Source organism: Pseudophryne corroboree, chromosome 5 (assembly GCF_028390025.1).
Source record: "Pseudophryne corroboree isolate aPseCor3 chromosome 5, aPseCor3.hap2, whole genome shotgun sequence".
In the NCBI taxonomy this organism is placed as follows: domain Eukaryota; kingdom Metazoa; phylum Chordata; class Amphibia; order Anura; family Myobatrachidae; genus Pseudophryne; species Pseudophryne corroboree.
In genome coordinates this window covers 48,315,938-48,341,354 of record NC_086448.1, presented here as the reverse complement: position 1 = coordinate 48,341,354, position 25,417 = coordinate 48,315,938, and positions in this window count along the sequence as shown.

Here is a 25,417-nt window from a genome sequence, read left to right as displayed (position 1 = left end):
ACAGCAGCACTGGACGTATGGCAGCAGAGGACACAACCACTGTGACTGGACTGATGCAGCACAAGACACCACCACTGGACTGATGCAGCACAACACAGCACCACTGGACTGGACTTATACAGCAGCACTGGACATATGGCATCAGAGGACACAACCACTGTGACTGGACTGATGCAGCACCAGACACTACCACTGAACTAATGCAAGACACTGAGGACGTAGACACGTTCTCTCTCTACACTCTCCAATTCCGTAGTGAAAATGGCGGAGATGCACGGCTCCTTTTATGGAATCCAAACCTCGCGAGAATCTGACAGCGGGATGATGACGTTTTGTCTCGTACTGGTTTCTGAGCCAGGTGGGAAAACCCGAGCCGGCCTCGGGTGGTGAAGTTCGGGCGGGTTCGGTTCTCAGGGAACCGAACCCGCTTATCTCTAGTTGCTGTGATTAATGCACATGCAGAATCCAACAACGTGATTGAGTTCCAGTTCTTATACCTAATGTCAGTAACATAACCTAACGTTAGGGTTTACCCTCACAGCAATATCCTGCTAGAATGATGGATTATCTGTAACATATTTACCACTACTCCGTTTTAGTGAGGTGTGTTGGCAAAAGGAATTTTGCATCCACTGTTGTCTTGTTCCCAGGTGTGACTTCTCTGGGGTCTTTGAAGTATCGCTCCTGAGGGCCATCGTAACCTATAGGCACACTGAGCAGCTGCCCAGGGCCCCACAATAAAGGCCTTTGGTGGTCACAGCATGATGATTGGTAGATGGCTGGAGCTACCCACCAATCAGAGTACAGCATTCTCTACCTGCCTCTGAGCCTGCAGTCAGACAGTGAATGGCTCTCAGTATGCTGACTAGTGGATGGCTGGAGGCATCTGCCAATCAGAGTACAGCATTCTCTACCTGCCTCTGAGCCTGCAGTCAGACAGTAAATGGCTGTCACTGCTGATTGGTGGATGGCTGGAGCCATCCACCAGTCAGAGTACTGACAGCCATTCAGTTTATGGAAGCATGGTGGAGAGACGGCGCAGGACCACAGGAGGGACATGTTATGATTTTGTTTTAATTGGGCCATGTGAATGGGTGGGTAGGGGATCCAGTGCATTGCTTTGGCCAGGGCCTACCATGCTGTTAAGACAACCATGGTCCAAATTGTGAGTAGAATGGTTAATACTCCAAACCTCAGGGTGAAGCCATTTAATATTGGAGGAATCTTGAAATATTGAAATTAGCTGTAATATCCAGTGTGTAGAACAACAGTAAGGGGGAGATTCAAATGTTTGAAAAGTCAGTTGGGTGTCTGTTTTTTCCTATCTAATAGACAGGAAAACACAGACACCCAACCGACTTTTCAAACATTTGAATCTCCCCCAATATGTCAATGTTGCTTTAACTCCATATGGGGACCAAGAGCCAAACAGTGCATCCGTGGTAAGGATGATGTTAAGCCCACTATTATCCTTAAAAATATGGAAAACATGCACTGCCAGGGTTCCCTGATGACTGGATCTGGGAAACACTGCTCCAGACCATTTTAACAGGTTAGTTGAGTTGAGTGCCATAGCAGGTCAGAAAATCACCCTGTGCTGGTCCTTCCCCCAAACATGTGATGACATGACATCACAATAAGGGGACAGGCTGCAGGCACCATGAAAAAAAACGTTCCAGGTACCCTGAAAGCCAAATGCAGGGACCATGGGGTCACAACAGTATCAGCTCCTTTGGCACTCTATTAATTAATTTCTTTACCAAGTGTAGTTTAGTGCCGGCATACAGGTGTGGTATGATATATCGACATTGAAAATGTTGACATGTTCTGAATGTCGACAGCCAGACTCTTGACATGGTCAAAATATTGACATGTTCATTATGTTGACATTTTACATATAGTCTTTATAATGTGCAAAGTGGTCTAGGTTATCCCACAATTTCCTCTACGGCATCCACTCACATCATATAAGTTTAGCATCATGTTTGGGTGACATGGAGTGCATTGTGGAATCACATATTTCCAGTGCCGCCAACAGCTGTGCTGGGCCCAGGTAATTGGAAGGGGTGTGGCTAATGCAGGGAGGTGTGGCCAGCCCCCTCCTTTAGAAATATTTGAAAAAAAAAGATTTTGTGCGTCCGCAAAGCGGGCGCATACGCTAGACAGGGGGCACCGGGTGAGCATCAGGGGGTGGTGGGGACAACTGCAGGGGGCTGGGAGGTGTGATCACTTGCCCCCTGCATGTCACGCATGGAGAGAGGACACTGTTTCTGCAGCTGCCTCTCTCCCCAGCACAGCACACAGCAGTATGGTCTATGTGGTCACACCAGTGTCTACATCAGGGAAGCACGGGAGATGGCAGTGGGACCCGGGACTCTCTAGGGCCCCCCAACCGGCCCGGCCCGGGTAAAGTGTACCTGCTCCCCCCTTCCCGGTGGCACTGCCTAGATTCAGATGTGACTAAACCACCACTTTGCGCATTACTGAGACATATGTGGGGTGTGGAATTGTACATTTGGACTATAGTTTTGTACTTTTAAATATATATATATATATATATATGCTAAAAGTGGTGGTGGTAAATGGCGCTGAATTCTTCTTAAAACGACCTATTTCCTTTCACAGTAATACGTTTTCCTATGTCTAGAATACACTCCCCCAATTTCCTATTTTGTGGGGTGGCAGCCCTTTTCTCCAGTGGTTAGCTGTTCAAGCACACCTATTTTGAATCTGGAAAACAAAAAGTGAGACTAGGCGCCTCCTAGTGTAGTATTGTATATAGGATGTAACCGTCACCCTTAGTGTCACCCTGTAAAATGGAAGTGTACCGTGTATGGTGGAATTCCAACCACCTTTTTGAATAGCATAAGGTCACAATCTGAGCGACGTCATCAGTGGTGTCCTGGTAATGTTTCTCCCTCTTGTTACCACTTTATCTTCATAAAGTTAGCCCAGTGCGCTTTTTACCCCCTCAATCAATCTTGTTTGTCAGTCTGTAATATATTTATAGCGGCCTCTGTATGGTCCAAAAATCATTCAGACTGAGTTCCCTTTCTTTAGATGTTTTTGTTGGATGAGCCAGGTAATACATGGCAGGTCAGAGATTAAGACCTTGCAAAATATGTTGTCTGTCCATCTATTCAACAGCCATTAAATGGGAAAGATAAAACATGTGACAGCACTCTGCTCTGCTTGGTACAGGTTACTGTTCTGAATTGTAGTTTACAGTCTCTGTCCTAACAGTTTCACACGCTAGATCACGTGAGAAAGGGACGGTGACGTGATCTAGCGTGAGAAACTGTTAGGACAGAGACTGTAAACTACAATTCAGAACAGTAACCTGTACCAAGCAGAGCAGAGTGCTGTCACATGTTTTATCTTTCCCATTTAATGGCTGTTGAATAGATGGACAGACAACACATTTTGCAAGGTCTTAATCTCTGACCTGCCATGTATTACCTGGCTCATCCAACAAAAACATCTAAAGAAAGGGAACTCAGTCTGAATGATTTTTGGACCATACAGAGGCCGCTATAAGTATATTACAGACTGACAAACAAGATTGATTGAGGGGGTAAAAAGCGCACTGGGCTAACCTTATGAAGATAAAGTGGTAACAAGAGGGAGAAACATTACCAGGACACCACTGATGACGTCGCTCAGATTGTGACCTTATGCTATTCAAAAAGGTGGTTGGAATCCACCATACACGGTACACTTCCATTTTACAGGGTGACACTAAGGGTGACGGTTACATCCTATATACAATACTACACTAGGAGGCGCCTAGTCTCACTTTTTGTTTTCCACATATATATATATATATATATATAACAATTGGCAACATCATTTGAGGACTGATAAAAACCACCAGTACATCATCTGGAGGACATTTGTCTGTTGGGAAAATGATGAGCACACGTGTGATCACTGGAGGTCATTCCGAGTCGTTCGCTCGGAAAATTTCTTCGCATCGCAGCGTTTTTCCGCTTAGTGCGCATGCGCAATGTCCGCACTGCGACTGCGCCAAGTAAATTTGCTATGAAGTTTGGATTTTTACTCACGGCTTTTTCATCGTTCTGGCGATCGTAATGTGATTGACAGGAAATGGGTGTTACTGGGCGGAAACAGGCCGTTTTATGGGCGTGTGGGAAAAAACGCTACCGTTTCCGGAAAAAACGCGGGAGTGGCTGGAGAAACGGAGGAGTGTCTGGGCGAACGCTGGGTGTGTTTGTGACGTCAAACCAGGAACGATAAGCACTGAACTGATCGCAGATGCCGAGTAAGTCTGAAGCTACTCTGAAACTGCTACGAGATGTGTAATCGCAATATTGCGAATCTTTCGTTCGCAATTTTAAGAAGCTAAGATTCACTCCCAGTAGGCGGCGGCTTAGCGTGTGCAATACTGCTAAAATCGCCTTGCGAGCGAACAACTCGGAATGAGGGCCACTATCTGGCATTTGTATGGTCTGTGTGTGAACTGGTGACTGTCGTATATTGGAGGTCATTCCGAGTCGTTCGCTCGGAAAATTTCTACGCATCGCAGCGTTTTTCCGCTTAGTGCGCATGCGCAATGTCCGCACTGCGACTGCGCCAAGTAAATTTGCTATGAAGTTTGGATTTTTACTCACGGCTTTTTCTTCGCTCAGGCGATCGTAGTGTGATTGACAGGAAATGGGTGTTACTGGGCGGAAACTGGCCGTTTTATGGGCGTGTGGGAAAAAACGCTACCGTTTCCGGAAAAAACGCGGGAGTGGCTGGAGAAACGGAGGAGTGTCTGGGCGAACGCTGGGTGTGTTTGTGACGTCAAACCAGGAACGATAAGCACTGAACTGATCGCAGATGCCGAGTAAGTCTGAAGCTACTCAGAAACTGCTACGAGGCGTGTAATCGCAATATTGCGAATCTTTCGTTCGCAATTTTAAGAAGCTAAGATTCACTCCCAGTAGGCGGCGGCTTAGCGTGTGCAATACTGCTAAAATCGCCTTGCGAGCGAACAACTCGGAATGAGGGCCATTGATCTGTCCAGCTTTAGAGTGCAGCACCAGTAGAGTCATCACTGTGTTACACCTGCTCATACCCATTAATGGTATTTTAATACCGCTTTGTTCTCAAGCATAATTCCATCTAATGCAATGGGATTTACTTTCTAATTGCTTTCTATGAATGTGGCCACAGCATTATAAATCTAGTGATATGGCTAATCTGCGAGATCTGATTGTGTCATGAGATATTTTTACGTATTCTATGTATTTTATGTATTAAACTATTTAAATATATTATTCATTTTATATCCAGCAGCTGCATGTGAGCTCCTTTACTGATTTTATCCTTGTTCTTGATTGTCTAGATTCCCAGATCTATATTATATAGGCAGCCCTTATACTGCAGCTATAATTTATAATATAAACCGTACTTTCTAAAAAATGACCACACTGTCTAATGTGTAGTGCCCATATATTACTTCATTTGACATAGAAGATAATAAATAATATCTTTTCAATGAAAATAATAACTGACCTGCATTATGATACCTGTATCACCAAGGTAAATACAGTATATATATATATATATATATATATAGGTTTTACTTTAGCACAGCAATCATTCATCTAGCCATTAGTCATACTAAAATTTCTCTCCTGTTTTAATATTATTTCTGGTATAATTTATTGTAATATAAAATTGCCCAAATTGACTGCACCTAATTCCACTGTAGGTCTATTGTAGTGATTTATGATTATCTTATCTCAATAAATACCATTGTTTGATTTCACTTGATTTATGGAACGCTGTTAGACTGTATATCACACCCTGCACATCACCTCCAGTTGTAATTAGTCAGACTATGATTAGAATGCTGCATTATACTAATGGAGGATTGATTTATTTATTTGATGAACGTGTGGTGGGAGAACAAGTTTATATGACTTTATCTACAGATTTCAGATGACATCACACATGTTTAACGCCCTTACTAGTCACTGCAATGGGGCAGGTAGACACAACTCTTTGGGCAATGGGGGTCATTCCGAGTTGACCGTAGCTGTGCAAAATTTAGCACAGCTACGATTGTTAACTCAGACATGCGGGGGGACGCCCAGCACAGGGCTAGTCCGCCCCGCATGTCAGTGCCAGCCCCCCATAACTCCCGGCCAGCGCAGCTCCTGCGGCTGGCCGGGAGTTGCTCATCGCTCCCCCTGGCTGCAGCGGCTGCATGAGACGTCACGCAGCCGCCGCGGCCCGCCCCCCAACGGTCTGGCCACGCCTGCGTTGGCCGGACCACTCCCCCTAACCGGTGGCTTAATGCCGCCGTTCATCCCCCTCCCGCCTAGCGCCAGAGGCGATCGCTAGGTAACGAAAGCTGCCATGTGCCGGCACACTGTGGCGCCGGTGCATGCGCAGTTCCGACCCGATCGCTGTGCTGCGACAAACTGCAGCGAGCGATCGGGTCGGAATGACCCCCAATATTCAATTCTTATCCCGCTGGCAGCCGCTAGATGGTGCTCAAACAGAGCAATTCAATTGTAGCTCCGTTCGGGCGAGATGTTGCTGGTCTCTGCATTTCAACTCACAAACTCAGCGGTGATGAGCTGAAATGCGCAAAAAGTGACCTGTTTAGGGCCTAAACGTGTCACTTTTTGCGCATTTCTGCTCATCACCTTTAGGCACCAAAACGTCACTTTTTCACGATCGCGCCCAGCACTTTGATCGGGTTTAGCTGCATAAAATGAACGGGTGCTTCTCAATATTTACTATTGGATTTTCTCTGCTGGTCTGCTGGTTCTCTGTTATTTTCGCACCACTATAGGCTTCTATGGCAGCACAGACTGTAGGCTTCTATGGCAGCACAGATGTTACTTACCGGCTCCTGTCTTCTCCAGCACCAGCATCACGTTCAATTGCTGGCATTATCCTCTTTCTCTGATTGAAGTTATGCCATCAGGGTGATGTGGTCAGGCTTCTTCTCGTGCGGCTGTGTGGCAGAGGGGTCACATGATGGACGTGAAAGTTCACCAAACTTGTGATGCAATTTTTATTGGTGGACGGGTTTCGTGCATGCGCAGAATCCCGTCCAGATGCGGAAAAAGAGTAAAAGAAATCTCCGCTGAGAGGGTGAGTTTTCATTCACCGTCTTTAATGGATCTAGTCTTAGGGGGACATTTACTAAGCAGTGATAAGAGCGGAGAAGTGAGCCAGTGGAGAAGTGCCCATGGCAGCCAATCAGCACTGAAGTAACATCTATAATTTGCATACTATAAAATTATACAGAGCTGCTGATTGGTTGATGGGGCATCTTCTCCACTGGCTCACTTCTCCGCTCTTATCACTGCTTAGTAAATGTCCCCCTAAGTCTTAGTAATAACCGTGGTAGGATGCTCCTGATGTGCCGGCTTAGTACATAGACCCCTCAGTAGATTATCTAACAACTTACTGTATAACAGAGCATACATAACATTATTCTTCAAAACACTATACAAATCAATATCAAGTATTTCCTTGAAAACCAGACAACATATATGTTATACTGCAGTATAAATTGCTGCAATAAAGTTAATTGTCCTTAGAGCCCAATGGTGCACAATACTGTATAGCCTCGCTTCTACCTGTAGTTAGTGCTGAGCAGTATCTGGATGACAAGGAAATGAATAGCTGATATAAGCTTCAGTTGAACTGGTAGGTATCACTATTGAACATCCATGTAAGCTTTCACGAGCAGGGCCTTCAACCCTCATGCGCTTATCCTTCTTTTACTTAAACCATTCTCAACGGCACCTAATCCCACGGTTTTCTGCCACCCTGATACTTATGTCAGTGTTATTTACCCTGTACTTGTGTACGGTATCCGTTCAGATGGTCGACCATGTTATGGTCGACAGTCATTAGGTTGACCACTATTGGTCGACATTGACATGGTCGACATGGACACATGGTCGACACATGAAAATGGCCGACACATGAAAGGTCGACACATGAAAAGGTTGACATGCGTTTTTTTTCTTTTGGGGAACTTTTCCATACTTTACGATCCACGTGGACTACGATTGGAACGGTAATCTGTGCCGAGCAAAGCGGTAGCGGAGCGAAGGCACCATGCCCGAAGCATGGCAAGCGAAGCGAGCCATGCGAGGGGACGCGGTGCACTAATTGGGGTTCCCAGTCACTTTACGCAAAAAACGACACCAATTGGTTTTTTTTTAAAACTCATGTCGACCTTTTCATGTGTCGACATTTCACGTGTCGACCATTTTCATGTGTCGACCATGTGTCAATGTTGACCATGTCAATGTCGACCAATAGTAGTCGACCTAATGACTGTCGACCATAACATGGTCGACCATTCATACAGGAACCCTTGTGTCCTATATTGTCTTCAACTGTAAGTCACTATTGTCCTGTTTTGAGTTTTCATTTCTGTACTCTGTAATTGGGCGCTGCGGATCCCTGGTGGTGAGATATAAATATAGGATGATAATAATAATAATAATAATAATAATAATAATAAATGTAATGTTACACAGCTACAAATGTAGCTATCTGCTTAAAGTGAAAGAAGAGTTACAATTTGGCTTCCTTCTCCTTACTGTAAACAATGAAAGGGGTATGGGACTCAGGGTCGACAGTGTCTAGGTCGACACCCATTAGGTCAACACCTATTGTTCGACAGTGGCTAGGTCGACACTAGAAATAGGTCGACATGGCCATTAGGTCGACATGAAAAAAAGGTCAACATTAGTTTTTCATGTTTTTTTTGGTGTGACCGGGAACCCCAATAAGTGCACCGTGTCCCCTCGCATGGCTCGCTTCACTCGCCATGCTTCAAGCAAGGTGCCTCGCTCCGCTACTGCTGCGCTCGGCACAGGTTACCGTTCCCAATTGTAGTCCACGTGGATCGTAAAGTATGAAAAAGTAAAAAAAAAGAAAAATGTGAAAAACTCATGTCGACCTTTTTGCATGTCGACCTAATGGTCGTGTCGACCTATTTCTAGTGTCGACCTATTCACTGTCGACCAAAGGGTGTAGACCTAATGGGTATCGACCCAGAGTCCGGATAACCCAATGAAAGTCGGCTTCATATAATAGCAGGAGGCAGTGAGGATTTGTTTAGAAACAGTTTGGCTAACTTTCTCACTTTCGGCTATTAATTTTACTAAACTACTGGGAAAAATGATGTTTTCTGTTTTCACTCTCTTTTCACATTATTTTAGTATCACCTGAATGTATTATGGGGCTTTTGGAGCCTCTCTCTCTCTCTCTCTCTCTCTATATATATATATATATATATATATATATTATGTATAGATATTGATACATTATTTAAAAAAGGGAGTGCTGGCCACACAGGTGTATGTGTGTATATATTTTATATAATAGTGATGAGCGGGTTCGGTTCCTCGGGATCCGAACCCCCCCGAACTTCACCCATTTTACACGGGTCCGAGGCAGCCTCGGATCTTCCCGCCTTGCTCGGTTAACCAGAACGCCCCCAAACGTAATCATCCCGCTGTCGGATTCTCGCGAGATTCGTATTCTATATAAGGAGCCGCGCGTCGCCGCCATTTTCACTCGTGCTTTGGAGATGATAGCGAGAGGACGTGGCTGCGTTCTCTCAGTTTCTGTGTTCAGTGTGCTGCAAATATCTGTGCTCAGTGTGCTGAAAATATCTACGTTCTCTGCCTGAAAAACGCTCCATATCTGTGCTGCATTGTAGTATATAGTAGGAGGACAGTGCAGAATTTTGCTGTGACCACCAGTATATATATAGCAGTACGGTACAGTAGTCCATTGCTCTACCTCTGTGTCGTCAAGTATACTATGCATCCATACCTGTGCTGCATTTTAGTTGTGCGCAGTATATAGTAGGAGGACAGTGCAGAATTTTGCTGTGACCACCAGTATATATATAGCAGTACGGTACAGTAGTCCATTGCTCTACCTCTGTGTCTTCAAGTATACTATGCATCCATACCTGTGCTGCATTTTAATTGTGCGCAGTACATAGTAGGAGGACAATGCAGAATTTTGCTGTGACCACCAGTATATATATAGCAGTACGGTACAGTAGTCCATTGCTCTACCTCTGTGTCATCAAGTATACTATGCATCCATACTTGTGCTGCATTTTAGTTGTGCGCAGTATATAATACGAGGACAGTGCAGAATGTTGCTGACCACCAGTATATATATAGCAGTACGGTACAGTAGTCCACTGCTCTACCTCTGTGTCGTCAAGTATACTTAAAAAAAAGTTCAGTAAAATGACCCAAAAATCAAAATTAAAAGCGTCTGATGAGAAGCGTAAACTTGCCAATATGCCATTTACGACACGGAGTGGCAAGGAACGGCTGAGGCCCTGGCCTATGTTCATGGCTAGTGGTTAAGATTCACATGAGGATGGAAGCACTCATCCTCTCGCTAGAAAACTGCAGTGCCACTCCTAGATGGGCCAGGTGTTTGTGTCGGCCACTTGTGTCGCTTAGCTTAGTCACACAGCTACCTCATTGCACCTCTTTTTTTCTTTGCATCATGTGCTGTTTGGGGACTATTTTTTTAATCTGCCATCCTGTCTGACACTGCAGTGCCACTCCTAGATGGGCCAGGTGTTTGTGTCGGCCACTTGTGTCGCTTAGCTTAGTCATCCAGCGACCTCGGTGCAAATTTTAGGACTAAAAATAATATTGTGAGGTGTGAGGTGTTCAGAATAGACTGGAAATGAGTGGAAATTATGGTTATTGAGGTTAATAATACTATGGGATCAAAATGACCCCCAAATTCTATGATTTAAGCTGTTTTTGAGGGGTTTTTGTAAAAGAACACCCGAATCCAAAACACACCCGAATCCGACAAAAAATTTTCGCTGAGGTTTTGCCAAAATGCGTCCAAATCCAATACACGGCCGCGGAACCGAATCCAAAACCAAAACACAAAACCCGAAAAATTTCCGGTGCACATCACTAATATATATATATATATATATATACACACACACACACATACTGTATACAATAGTCAGCGGTATTCAGGGATGCAAAGTACAGTATAACATAACAGGGTAGAGATACACATGCAGATGGGATCCGTTCAGGTTTAGGATGTGGATGTGTCCTAGATTTAGGCTGTGGAGAGGGGGAACATATTTGGATGCAATGGGGGCACTGTGCTGGAGAGGATCTGGTGAGGGGGACCTACTCAGGGCCAAGGAATTGGATACCTAGCAACAGTGCTGTAACTAGACATTTTAGTGCTGTGTGCATGAAATGGCATCGGCGCCCCTCCCCCTTTTGTAAAATAGGGGCAGTGCACGCCGTGGGCGCGCACGCAAAAAATATAGGGCAGTGGCTTCATGGTGAAGGGGTGTGGCCACTGATAAAGCTAAATATTTATCGTGTATATAACCCTTTATGAGGTCTAAGAACACTGTACGCTATCTACGTAAGAAGTACCGTAAGGGTACGCAAGTTGCGTATCGATCGCTTAGCCGTGATCGAGACGCTCAGGCGTCACGTTCACTCACGGCCAAGTGATCGCAGGCAGGCAGACTATTGGCTGTTGACTTATCGTAATGATTCGCTATAGCGTAGCAGCGCTCGGTACCACGAGGAGATCACCAGCGATGCAGACGCTCACAACGTTAAACCTTTATATCTATACCTTTAGTAATGAAATACACAGCAAACCTTAATGTAGAGACAAAGTGTAAGTGCAACCTTGTGTAACCTGATTAACTACAAAGCTGCTTGAGTGTCACCGATGCTCAGGGAGTACTTAACACTATAAAGAATACACAGATACCTGGGCTTAGGGTCCGAAACCTATTATGTGTATTATGACTATTATACTTGCAAAAGGAATCACAGTACAAAGCATACACTACAATATAACATAAACCAACTAACCAGATAACTACACAGGAAATACAATACAATACAATTCAAGTCTAATCAAGGAAAAATACGAGAGAAAGAGAAGAGAGGGAGAGAGAGAAATGGCTCACAGTAAGACAATATGATTACGGAGAGAACTTACGCACAAGGGGAACGATCGCATGCGCCTCGATATCCAGCTCCCGATTATCAGCAATGAGAACCGTTGAAGAGAGTGAAGTTGGATATGGTCGGCCTGCTATTTATGCCCCACACACAATACAATTCAATGGTCCCTACAATCTCATTGTTCATTGGACACAGGAATTCGGCTTCGCATTATAACAAAAGGTCATAGGTTGATTCATACAGGTGGGCTGTGACTATTTCCAACTGCTCAGGTGGGAGGGAAACTGGGTTTCCCGCCGCATGGGTAATAAAGTGCAAATAAAGTAAATGTTCATAAACTTCTTATGTCCATAACTATTCGCACGAGCGATTGATCTGCTTCAAACCAACACCGGAATATTTCTAATTAAATATTCTTCCGATGGATACTAAACACCACTGTATTACTCCTATCTGACCCTTCGTATCAAACAAAGAGGGATTCCTCTGTTCATAAACATTCTATATTAACCAAACTTTCAGAATCTATCAAAGGGACCATGATCTACAAAATACATTATTAGTGAAAATATGTAATGATTGAGTCGCACGCTACAACCACATAAACTCTACCGTAAATACGCATACCATGCGCCTGCGGGTGCCCGCGACTGTGAGTATGCGCACGTACGGGAGAGCGTACGCATGCGCAGCACGGACCTGTGTGAGGTGCAAATATGGTAGTGTGCATAGAGATATTTTTCTGACTTTGACAGTCCACCCTTTGGCAGTCAATAATAACTGCCACTTCCTGAAAACATTTCAAAAGGAGAAAAATATATGTCAGGGGTTAATTCATTTCCATGGTTGGGTAAGGGAGGAGAGAGGAGTAGGTGGGAAGAGGGTATGACCTAGTGAGATAGCAGAAGCATGTGTGTATGAGTCCATGTTTGGGGGGTCATGTATCATCGTGCCGTACGTGTTGTAAATCAAGCTTCGAGGTATTGCGAAGTATACATTTGAATTCCTTCTTATCCCGTGGTACAGGTCTGTGGATGGGCTGTCAAACTTTACCGAGCTCTTTTCGGATTTTGAACAAAATGGGGAGCACATTTTAGTTGATGATACATGAATGGGGGAATATGTGATTGCTGATATCTGTGCCTGTATTCCGTATACTATGTGTGTCATTACCTGAGGGTTGTAGAAATGAAGAAAATACATAATTACGGTAAATGCGGTGGTATTCTATGTCAGGTTAATGTACATCTGTCGGTTGAAGTTTTGTTCGGTATCAGTTGAAAGTCGTCTTCTTTGCGCTGTTTTGCTCATTAAGCGTGAGCAATAAGCTTTGTCAATGCCATTAGATTTACAAAAAATGTTGGGCTAGCGTAATTTTAAGAATTCTAGGGAAACTGGGGATCCATGGCAAAGTTCATCAAGTGTCCATATCTCAAGTGGTCAAAACTTCTTCTTTGGTCTATCCGTTGTCTGTATAGCGTCTCATCAACTTCCTCGTCCAAGGGGGTCTTGTTATCTTGGAGAAAAACCAGAAAAACAGGTGAAAGAAACGGACCGTAGAAATCGCATTTTCATCACATCATTGTTTCTATCGTTGGGTCGTAAATCAAATCCAGGTTAATTACAGTTTCCTCACTCCTCAAACTCATCACTCTGGTACTTTGTTTGCACCTCATTAAAGCCTGCCCGCATCTAAATATCAACCCAATCGATATAACGACACCCAAGATACATAGTAGAAACTTTCCAACATCCATTATGACTCCTTGAGCCCAGTCTCCCAAACCGGAGAACCAATTTCGCGGGTTCAACCATGACACCCAACCGGTCAGCTCATTACCTACAGCAGCAAGAGTGAGATTGTGTTTTCGGCGAAATTCCCACTTTAATTGGAGAATATCGTCCATCTTTTGGTCTATGACCTCTACCGGATCCTCGGTGCTATTTGTGATATACGTGCAACACTTCACGCCGTACTGTGTTGCCAATGTAACACAATATCCGCCTGTCACTGCTGTGAGGTAATTAAGAACCATTCTATGCTGTACCAGTTCTGTTTTATAAGCTTGAAGTTCTCTTCCAGTATATCTAAACGTGTCATCATACATTTCAGTGATATTATCTAACAAATTGGCGAGTGCGGAAATGTATCTATAATTCATCACTCCTCGAGCGGTGCGAGTGAAATCTAACGCCACCAGAACCTGAATCCCGGTGGATTCATGGATCAGATCAGAGGCCGGATGCTCTAACCTTTCTGACAGTTGTCTTTTAACAAGGTGCTCGTAATGAGTGTGAGTATAAGGAGCTTGGGCACCACGGTGTATGTCTTTCATTTTATCATGAGTTACAGTCATTACTTCAGGCAATACTCTTCCAATATAACACAATCCTTCAGAGTTTGGGGCAAGCCACTTGTACGCCTTTCTCCCGCATATGAAATATGCATCATCGGGGAGAACATATGGGACGGAGAAAGACATTACCATATTACACACCTTCCAGGTGAAATCTCCTAGCCCTAATTCTTCCATCTGCTTAATGCACGTATCAGGTTGTACGATATGTGCACAGTATCCTGGTGATACTTCTCCAACTCTAGTAATCCTATTTCCTAAGGTGTATCTATACCGGAAAGATTTTCCTCTACTGGCTATGTGGCGTACAAGCTCTGTATCTGTAGGCATTCTATCTGCTCTATGTGAAAAGGTCATGGTGTGGTTACTCCATGATACTTCCCAATTTCCCGGCTTTCTGGGATTGGAGATGTTAAAACATAATAGGGACCTATCCACGTGGTATTGGTGGAGCTTCAAACTAGGAGGGCTGGAGATATTAAACCTCCGGTCCACCGGTCTCCCACCATTTAACTCAAGTACCTCCCCTATCGTTAAAGGAAATGGTACTAGCCCTGATTTGCTATGACCCTGAGGTACTTGAGAGCATACCCAACAATCTGTTTTGTTTAATACATTACCCACTAAGGAGTGATAATCACTCAATGGATGCTGGTCCATATGGATATTAAAACTGGATTGGCATTTCTTAATGCACCCATCTTCAATGACATTGTTACAGAGCCTACAGATACAGTTTTCTTCAGCTAACAATCCGTCACAATTTCTTCTATGGTCAATGCTATCGGATCGTTTTCTGATACTCGCCTTTGCTAGTTGGTTAGGTTGATCTTGGAAAACTACGCCTCCATCTTTATCATCAGAACTCATTCCAGAACCTCTATCGACCTCCATGGTACTCTCGCCGGAACAGACTGCTCTGGTCAACATCATGGTCAACAGGAAAATCCGGATCACAGTCTCTTGGGGCAAGTCCATCTTTGAGGAGGAGACGAAGAAGAATGAGAAGGAGGAAAAATACATTTGAGGGAGAGGGGATGGGAAGTGGAGAAAAACAATAAAAGGGAGTGGGGAGTCGACAACAGCTCTCGGTCTTCAAGGCTCAGGTGCCGCCTCAGTCCTCCTGGAACAGACACTCCAGTGATACAACCTCTACCGTCTGTTCCTTATCACGGGACTTCTCTGGATCAGCAACCTTCTTGCAGTGGGATGAATGGACCCAAGTCTCTCTCTCAGCAACCTTCAATGCTGTCGTGCTAGTCAATAAGACCTGGTATGGTCCTTCCCATCTGTCAATAAGGCAACCTGAGCGTAGAAAATTTCGTATCATTACATAATCCCCAGGTTCAATGTCATGACAACTACTATCAGGTAGATCAGGAATCACCAACTTTAGATTATCATTTTGATTCCTTAACTGTTTACTCATGTTAATCAAGTACTTTACAGTTACTTCATTGTTACATTTCAAATCATCCTGAGGGTTAATCATGACATGCGGTTGTCGACCAAATAAGATTTCAAAGGGGGACAGATTAAGAGGGGACCTGGGAGTGGTTCTGATACTGTACAATACAATGGGTAAAGCTTCAGGCCATGTCAATCCTGTCTCTGCCATCACTTTACTCAATTTATTTTTAATAGTGCTGTTCACTCTTTCGACCTTCGCACTCGCCTGTGGACGGTACGGAGTGTGCAGCTTGCTATCAATTCCCATCAACTTACACATTCCTTGAAAGACATCACCTGTAAAATGGGTACCCCTATCTCTTTCGATTATTCTAGGGATACCATATCTACATACAAATTCCTGCACAATTTTCTTAGCTGTAAACATAGCGGTATTTGTAGCTGCAGGAAATGCTTCGACCCAATTCGAGAAAACATCTATACAAACAAGTACATATTTCAAATTCCGACAAGGGGGTAATTGAATGAAGTCAATTTGTATTACCTGGAAAGGGCCGCCGGCAGGTGGGATATGGGATGGTTCTGTAGGTATTGCCTTTCCAATATTCTTTCTCAGACAGGTAAGGCATGACATTGCTCTTTTACTCGCATGAGAGGAGAATCCTGGGGCGCACCAATAGGCTCTTACCAATTTGCACATTCCCTCCTTGCCTAGATGAGTCAGCCCGTGAGCTGCTTCAGCCAGACATGGAAGATATGCTCTGGGGGCCACTGGTTTACCATGTCCATCCGTCCAGAGTCCTGAGGACTCTTGGCCACATCCCTTTGCCTTCCAGACTGCCTTTTCCTGTGTGGAACACAAATTTTGCATTTTACACAACTTCTGTGTGTTGATGGTATTGAAGACCATCAGTTGTGTGGTGTCTGTCTGTATGGGGGTAGCAGCTGCTAACTTAGCAGTTTCGTCTGCTCGGTTGTTACCAAGTGATACCGGGTCTTGGCTATATGTGTGTGCTTTACATTTGATAACAGCCACTCTGTCGGGTTCCTGTATCGCTGTTAGAAGCCTTTTTATGTGAGCTGCATGCGCTACCGGTGTACCAGCTGCCGTCATGAAATTTCTGAGGCGCCATAGGGCTCCGAAATCATGGACTACCCCGAATGCGTATCTAGAATCAGTGTAGATATTGGCTGACTTACCCTTAGCCAATTCACATGCTCTGGTTAGGGCGACCAGTTCAGCAACCTGGGCTGAGTGAGGTGGGCCTAGCGGTTCCGCTTCTATGGTGTCTTGGTCATCTACGACTGCGTATCCAGTACACAAGTCTCCCGAGTCTGACTGTCTGTGACAACTACCGTCCGTGTAGAACGTGAGTTCTGCATCTTCCAGTGGGTTGTCACTGATGTCAGGTCTTGCGGTAAAATTTTGGGTCAAATATTCCATACAATCATGTGTATCTTCCTTTGTATTAAATCCTCCTTCCCCAGCACTCTCACCTTCCACCCTTTGTGCCTGACCAGGCACACCTGGGAGATATGTTGCAGGATTTAATGCACTGCATCTCCTTATGGTGATGTTTACGGGGGCCATTAGTGCTAATTCCCATCTTGTAAACCTCGCTGATGAGACGTGTCTGGTTTGGGCAGAATTCAATAAGGCTGATACCGCATGTGGCGTATGGATTGTGAGGTTGTGGCCTAGCACGACATCTTCGCTTTTTGTCACTAGCAATGCTATCGCAGCAATGCTTCGCAAGCATGTGGGGAGGGATCGCGCTACCGTATCTAGCTGAGCGCTGTAGTATGCAACTGGCCTGCTGGCATCACCGTGTTTTTGGGTTAGTACGCCTGCCGCGCAACCAGCACTTTCTGTTCCGTATAGTTCAAAGGGTTTCCCATAGTCTGGCATACCTAGTGCTGGTGCCTGCGTTAGGCACTGTTTGAGTCTCTCAAATGCTGTTTCGGACTCGTCTGTATGCGAAATCCTATCAGGTTTGTTCGAGGAGACCATTTCCTGCAAAGGTAACGCTAAAATGGAAAACCCTGGGATTCAATTACGGCAATACCCACACATTCCTAAAAACGTTCTGATCTGTTGCTGGGTTTGTGGCAGGGTCATGTCTCTAATTGCTTGGATTCTATCAGCGGTCAGGTGTCTCAGTCCTTGTGTTAGACAGTGTCCCAAATATTTTACCTTAGTTTGGCATAATTGCAACTTGTCTTTGGACACCTTGTGTCCGGTGTCTGAAAGATGAAACAGGAGCTGTTTCGTATCCTTCAGAGATGCTTCCAGTGAATCTGAACACAGTAATAAATCGTCCACATACTGTATCAATACTGATCCACTGTCTGGTTGGAAAGACTGTAAACAATCATGCAAAGCCTGAGAAAATATACTTGGACTATCTATGAAACCTGGGGGCAATCGAGTCCACGTGTATTGGACTCCTCTGTATGTGAATGCAAACAAATATTGGCTGTCAGGGTGCAGAGGTACCGAAAAGAAAGCGGAGCAGAGGTCAATAACAGTGAAAAATTTGGCAGTGGGAGGGATTTGCATTAGGATGACAGCTGGATTTGGCACTACGGGGAACTGACTCTCAACTATTTTGTTAATCCCCCTTAGATCCTGCACTAGCCTGTAACCCCTCCCCCCACTCTTCTTAACAGGGAAGATGGGACTATTGGCAGTGCTGGACGTTCTTACCAGAATGCCCTGTTGTAGCAAGCGCTCTATTACTGGGTAAACTCCTAACTCCACCTCTGGCTTCAGAGGATACTGTGAGATTTTTGGAGCTATCCTACCATCTTTTACTTGTACAACTACTGGAGCTACGTTTGCCATTAATCCAGTGTCCTGTCCGTGTTTTGTCCAAAGTGACTCTGGTATCTGAGATGTCATCTCTTCTACTTGGGATGGATTCCTATTTGTCATAATGGTATGTGACATTAATTTTGATGGGGAGTCTAACATGTCTCGCACTTCCTGAGCGTGTTTCTCAGGTATGTCCAAGAATACACCTTCAGGAGTACAATAAATGACGCACCCCATTTTACACAGTAAGTCTCTTCCCAGGAGATTGGTTGGTGCCGATGCAGCCAGCAAAAAGGAATGCTTGGTATGCAAAGGCCCTATTGTAATCTCGGCTGGTTTGCTAACAGGGTAGTGCTGGACTACTCCTGTTACTCCCATGGCTGGAATTGTCCTACCAGTGGTCCTCATGCCCACTGTCGAATTTATCACTGACTTGGCCGCCCCTGTGTCTACAAGAAAGTTCAAAGTTTTACCAGCTACATTAATTGCGACCTCGGGTTCACTTTCAAGGTTGGCAATCAATTTCACTGGCTGCAGATTACAGGTATGGCCACACCCCTATTGGGTATGGTGACCTCCCTGAATCCCGCTGGCAGCAACTATTTGTGAGGGAGATAGTTGGGAACTACCAGAGGCATGCCAGTCTCTGTTTGGGGGATATCTTTTTGTTTCCCCTGTATGTGGCTCATAACTCCGTTTCTGCGGACCTTGCTCCCAATGTCGTGTGTCGTGTCGTTGTCTAGGGGGTTGGTATGATCTTTGCGAATTTTTCGCTCTACAGTCTCGTGCATAGTGCCCCTGTCTTTGACAAGAATAACATGTTATCATAGTTGACTTACCCACAGGGTTGGATGGTACATACGCAGGCTGCTTTGTGGTCAGAGCCTGTATACTTACTGACATTAGCTTATCACTCTGCGACTCCCTGTGTCTGGTGATGTTTCGGTCGTGATCAATAGCAGCCTCTCTCAAAGTGGACACTGACAGACCTCGCCAACATGGTTGCGTGGTCTGTACCCTTGCCTTTAATGTTTCCTTCAAACCATCCATTAGTACAGATACTGCTACTTCTCGATGGTTTGGATTTGTCCTAATGTCCTCTATACCAGTGTACTTTGCCATTTCTAATAGTGCCCGGTGGAAATATTCTGCAGCTGTTTCTGACTCTTTTTGTTTAATGGAAAATATTTTGTTCCATTTAACAACTGCTGGGAAATGCTCCTTTAACTGTAAGTTTATCCTTCTTACGTTATCTTTGTTGTACACATCTGTAAGAGGTACATCCAGATCTAGTCCACAATCAGCTAAAAATTGAGCTGAGTCGACATTGGAGGGTAAACAAGCTTTTAGCAATATCTGCCAATCTTTATTATTGGGCTCTAAAGTGTTTCCTAAGTCTGTGATGTATTTTTGGCTGGCAACTAAATCTTTTCTAGGGTCAGGGAATTCAGACACTATGGTCCTTAATTCCATTCGGGAAAATGGGCTGTACATGGCAATGTTCCTTATGGGAGTGGCTCCTGATACATCTGTTTGTTTTCCCATTGGGAACTGCTATTACCCTAACAGGAGTAATTCTAACAACCTCATTCTGTGTAGATTCTACAGCTTGTGGTGAAATAGTCTCAGCATAATGCATGGTGCCGTACTTACCAGTTGATACGACCTCACCTATCCCTCCGCTAGGGGCCTTTACTAATCTCGTGGGTGTTGCTGTGCCTACTGTGGTCTCTGCTATGGTGGCTGCTAGAGAGAGCGCTGAAATCGTTGTCGCTTCGTCCTCTTGATCACACTCCTGAGGAAAGTTCAAAACAGGGTACAACTTGCACGGGTTAATACTTGCATGGGTTAATGGGTTGACATTATCATTAACATTTACACAGTTACTAAGTGATTTTGTGTTACACCTTAGTGCGTCTTTCTCCGTAATCAACTTCTCTCCTGATATATATGGTGGCGGCGGGGCCGTGGCAATCAGTTTTCTGTTAGAGCCAGATCCTGCCGCCTGAGCCAAACCTCTCTGTATCTCACCTTCCTGTTGCCACAACTGTAAATAATCATAATGCTGAACTCGTCTCTTTGTTGATTTTATGAGACATATCCTCCTCCTTAAATTTTGTAACACCTCTGGGCTGAAGCTACCTATTCTTGGGAATTTCTCCCGGTCTTGTACCGTCATTCTCTCCCATTCATCACATAAAACCTCTGTGTGACTTCCATATTTCTCACACATGATATACCTGGCCGACCCAATTGGTCGGACCACTGAATCAACCCGAACCGAGGTTGATCGCCCCCTACCTGAACAACTGGCCCCCATAACTCTGCAGGCGTTGCTTGCTCTACCTCTGATCTCTATATCAAGGTCTTCAGCGAACCCTTACAGAAAACCAGATTGTTCACAATAGGCTGACGGTGGCGGTTTACCGAGTACCCCACTCACTCGCCCACGCCGACCAATGCGACCTGATCACACCGATATGGTGCTGGCGCACTCGACCCAGGGCACCTATAAAAACCGTTGTTTACTGGAACATGCGAGGGTTATCCGCAGAACACTTACTCTTTCCAGTAAAGGTGAGGTTTGTCAGATAGTTCCTGAGTGACCAGCGAACTTCCCTTCTTGAAAAACAAAAAATTACACAAATCACGTCAGAATGTACAAATAGCGTTTGTGACCCCTTTACTCTAATGGTACTAGGTCAGATTACTAACTACTGTACACAATTACGTGCGGTCCAGTCGTTCAGTACACAAACAACTAAGCTTGTGTACAGAAAGACCAATGGAATCGAAACTTACGACTGCGAATTCCTTCAGCCAGAGCTTGTACGGCCTATATGGGTCTTGCACCAACCCTTCTCTTGGTGTTGTGCCTCTGAACTGTATAGCGGACTTCCCTGTTTACTGTACCTGGACCTGCTGGTCTACTATGACCTCCTGGTCTTGTTCTGTACGACCTCCTGGTCTGACCTCCTGGTCTTGTTCTATACTGGTCCGCTATACTCTAATGCTCAAATATTATGTTTAACCAAGGATGCCTCCCTAGCCACCGTGCACGTCACTTACACGCGTGTACCTCACGAGTACTCGACTTTTCTTGTGGTTCAACCTTTAAGTTATATAAACTTATGTAATACAAAAACACTCACTCATCACATGTACACTTTTGCTTCTATTTCTATTTCTGCGCAGAAATTTTTCTTTAGCCCAGCTGTGTTACCAATTAGGAGCAGGATCTGTTAATTTAAATTTTGGATTTCCAAAAATAGACTTGCGTTATTTATCGCCTGTGGCGCTATTTACCGCTTTGCGTTACTTATCGCGTTGCGTTAAAAATCAACTTATCGTGACTTGAGCTACGTGGGCGTAACTGGACGCTCCGTTGCGTAATGTACGCTGCGTGCGTCTGCCTTTGGATTGCGTACACAAGTCTTTTGTTAGGGACACGTGTACGCAAAGCAAAGATCCACCGTAACACAATTTATATTTTTATCAATGTAGATGATCCCTGGTCATCTACCACACAACACACTGACTTCGCCTTATCTCCCAGGCAAAACTGTGTGTTTGTCTATCTTTTAACTATATTACCTTTACTCTTAAACTATGAAATAACGGCAAATCTTTTTTTAGCACTTCTATCGACTATAAAACTGGCAGACAGGAGAGTGATATACGAAAATGAAAAAGAAATGCAGATATATATGTGTGCGTGCGTGTGTACGCAAGACAGAAAAATACAGTTTTAAAAGACACTAGCGTTTTGTTCTTACCTCCGGTTCCCGGATTCCTTCAGCACTCTTTTATCTAAGCGAAGCAGACGCTTATCCCGTCAGCACTACGAGACAACCTCCCGCCCTTTGCTGAGGGATAATGTCTGCTGATCTACCTAGTGCAGATATGTGAAGGACAGGACGAGCCGCCAATTGATAAAGCTAAATATTTATCGTGTATATAACCCTTTATGAGGTCTAAGAACACTGTACGCTATCTACGTAAGAAGTACCGTAAGGGTACGCAAGTTGCGTATCGATCGCTTAGCCGTGATCGAGACGCTCAGGCGTCACGTTCACTCACGGCCAAGTGATCGCAGGCAGGCAGACTATTGGCTGTTGACTTATCGTAATGATTCGCTATAGCGTAGCAGCGCTCGGTACCACGAGGAGATCACCAGCGATGCAGACGCTCACAACGTTAAACCTTTATATCTATACCTTTAGTAATGAAATACACAGCAAACCTTAATGTAGAGACAAAGTGTAAGTGCAACCTTGTGTAACCTGATTAACTACAAAGCTGCTTGAGTGTCACCGATGCTCAGGGAGTACTTAACACTATAAAGAATACACAGATACCTGGGCTTAGGGTCCGAAACCTATTATGTGTATTATGACTATTATACTTGCAAAAGGAATCACAGTACAAAGCATACACTACAATATAACATAAACCAACTAACCAGATAACTACACAGGAAATACAATACAATACAATTCAAGTCTAATCAAGGAAAAATACGAGAGAAAGAGAAGAGAGGGAGAGAGAGAAATGGCTCACAGTAAGACAATATGATTACGGAGAGAACTTACGCACAAGGGGAACGATCGCATGCGCCTCGATATCCAGCTCCCGATTATCAGCAATGAGAACCGTTGAAGAGAGTGAAGTTGGATATGGTCGGCCTGCTATTTATGCCCCACACACAATACAATTCAATGGTCCCTACAATCTCATTGTTCATTGGACACAGGAATTCGGCTTCGCATTATAACAAAAGGTCATAGGTTGATTCATACAGGTGGGCTGTGACTATTTCCAACTGCTCAGGTGGGAGGGAAACTGGGTTTCCCGCCGCATGGGTAATAAAGTGCAAATAAAGTAAATGTTCATAAACTTCTTATGTCCATAACTATTCGCACGAGCGATTGATCTGCTTCAAACCAACACCGGAATATTTCTAATTAAATATTCTTCCGATGGATACTAAACACCACTGTATTACTCCTATCTGACCCTTCGTATCAAACAAAGAGGGATTCCTCTGTTCATAAACATTCTATATTAACCAAACTTTCAGAATCTATCAAAGGGACCATGATCTACAAAATACATTATTAGTGAAAATATGTAATGATTGAGTCGCACGCTACGATCACATAAACTCTACCGTAAATACGCATACCATGCGCCTGCGGGTGCCCGCGACTGTGAGTATGCGCACGTACGGGAGAGCGTACGCATGCGCAGCACGGACCTGTGTGAGGTGCAAATATGGTAGTGTGCATAGAGATATTTTTCTGACTTTGACACCACAAAGTAATACCAATTTATATTTTGGTGCACAGTAATCTCCATTATTCAAATTATGCCACACTGTAGCGCCAGTACACCATGTAGAGCCCTTTTTACACATTACGGCGGACAGATTATTCTTTTTACACATTACGGCAGACAGTCCCCCTTTTTACACATTACGGCAGACAGCGTCCCCCTTTTTTACACATTACGGCAGACAGTCCACCTTTTTACACATTACGGCAGACAGCATCCCCCTTTTTTACACATTACGGCAGACAGTCCCCTTTTTACACATAACGGCAGACAGCATCCCCCTTTTTTACACATTACGGCAGACAGTGTCCCCTTTTTACACATTACGGCAGACAGCGTCCCCTTTTTACACATTACGGCAGACAGCGTCCCCTTTTTACACATTACGGCAGACAGCGTCCCCTTTTTACACATTACGGCAGACAGCGTCCCCTTTTTACACATTACGGCAGACAGCGTCCCCTTTTTACACATTACGGTAGACAGTGTCTCCTTTTTTATACATTCTGGCAGACAGCATCCCCTTTTTTACACATTGCGGCAGACAGAGTCAATCATTTTACACTTTACACTAGACAGAGTCCCCACACATTATGGCAGGCTTTTACAAAGGGAAGGAGGGAGAGAGAGAGAGAGAGAGAGAGAGAGAGAGAGAGAGAGAGAGAGAGACAGAGAGAGAGAGAGAGAGAAAGGGAAAGAGTGAGTTATAATTACATTTGCTCCGGGGCAGCACTAAGAGCAGTGGGCGAATGGTAGCATCCATCCAGCACCGCCCTGCAGTCTGACACAATGTCCCCGATGTCACAGAACTGTCCGGAGGAGAGCTTCTCCTCTATCCTCAGCAGCGCTATGGGTGGTGAGCAGCGGCGTCTGAGATAGATGTGTGGCTTGCGGGACCTCGGGAGAGCAGCATCTCTGCCTCCACATTCTGCTCCCTACGGCCGGGCTCCGGGGTCACCACAGCCGCGTCTTCTTAGGAGCTAGTCTGCGCTCCTCTTCATTGGCTGCCGCCTCCGCTGCCATAGTACCCAGCCAAGGAAGGAGGCGGAGCCCACACAGTACAAGCAGCGCTGCCCGCTGTACTGTATATCACTAACAGTGCACCCGGGAGAGAAAGAGCCGGGTACGCTGCTACTGTTATACATTGCAGCGGGTGGATTATACTCAGCGGCGCAAAAACATATTAGTGATCTCGGGGTAAGGCGGACGGTGGCGCCCACACCCCAACTGCGCTGTGTGCAATGCACCGTCCGCACTGCCCTAATTACGGCTCTGTTCATATGCATATATGCTTAACACTAATTCCTCTGCAGTTAAAGCCACAGTCCAGCGTCTCTGGTACATTGTGAGTGATGTTTTGCTGCATCTGCAATGGAAATAAAAATTAAAAGAAAAGTACCATACACTGCACCACTTGGAATTGATCAGTCACACTGTATAGCGTATAGACAACAGGGGCCAAATGTAATAGAGTGAGAGTTTCAGAAAGTGAGAGATTTGGTAAGGAT